The following is a 509-nucleotide window of genomic DNA, read 5'->3' as shown; positions in this document are numbered from 1 at the left end:
GTTTTCCCTTGAATCTTGTTTGTATTGACACATTCGTACTATTAAGTGTGCTGTACTGTTGGTCGTGTTGGCATTTTCTGTCATGATTTTTTATATCTAATTCATCTAATGCCTCCAGTATTTCTGCTGCAACTCCGTCTTTGCCATTGCTTTGCCTCTTTTCATCCTTTTTGTGCTGTCTCTATTTCTTCCTTCATTATGTCTGGCCCCTCATCATTTTGTAAGTCTCTGCGTTCTTCTCTTTTATCTGTAAATAATTCTCTAATATATTCGTTCTACATATCTCTTCCCTCGTTTAGCTCCATGGCTACTGTTCCAGCCCTCTTTTTTCTTGTTATTCACTGATTTATTTTCTTTTGCTTGTGATTTCTCCTCCTTTATCGTACATATTCTGTTGCTTAACCCTTTCTAGCTGTTCAACCATTCTTCTTTTGTTTATGCACATTCTCGATGTATTTTCCTATTAAGTTCCCTCTAATTCTCTTCATCTTTATCTTTGTATGTTCTCC

General features: G+C 36.1%; 1 pseudogene; it reads left to right on the top strand.

The window, feature by feature from the left end:
* LOC119588806 overlaps positions 1–509 on the top strand; it is a 4,177-nt pseudogene that overhangs the window by 2,465 nt on the left and 1,203 nt on the right.

This window comes from Penaeus monodon, chromosome 24 (assembly GCF_015228065.2).
Source record: "Penaeus monodon isolate SGIC_2016 chromosome 24, NSTDA_Pmon_1, whole genome shotgun sequence".
Lineage (NCBI taxonomy): Eukaryota > Metazoa > Arthropoda > Malacostraca > Decapoda > Penaeidae > Penaeus > Penaeus monodon.
This window is presented reverse-complemented; position numbering and strand designations above follow the sequence as displayed.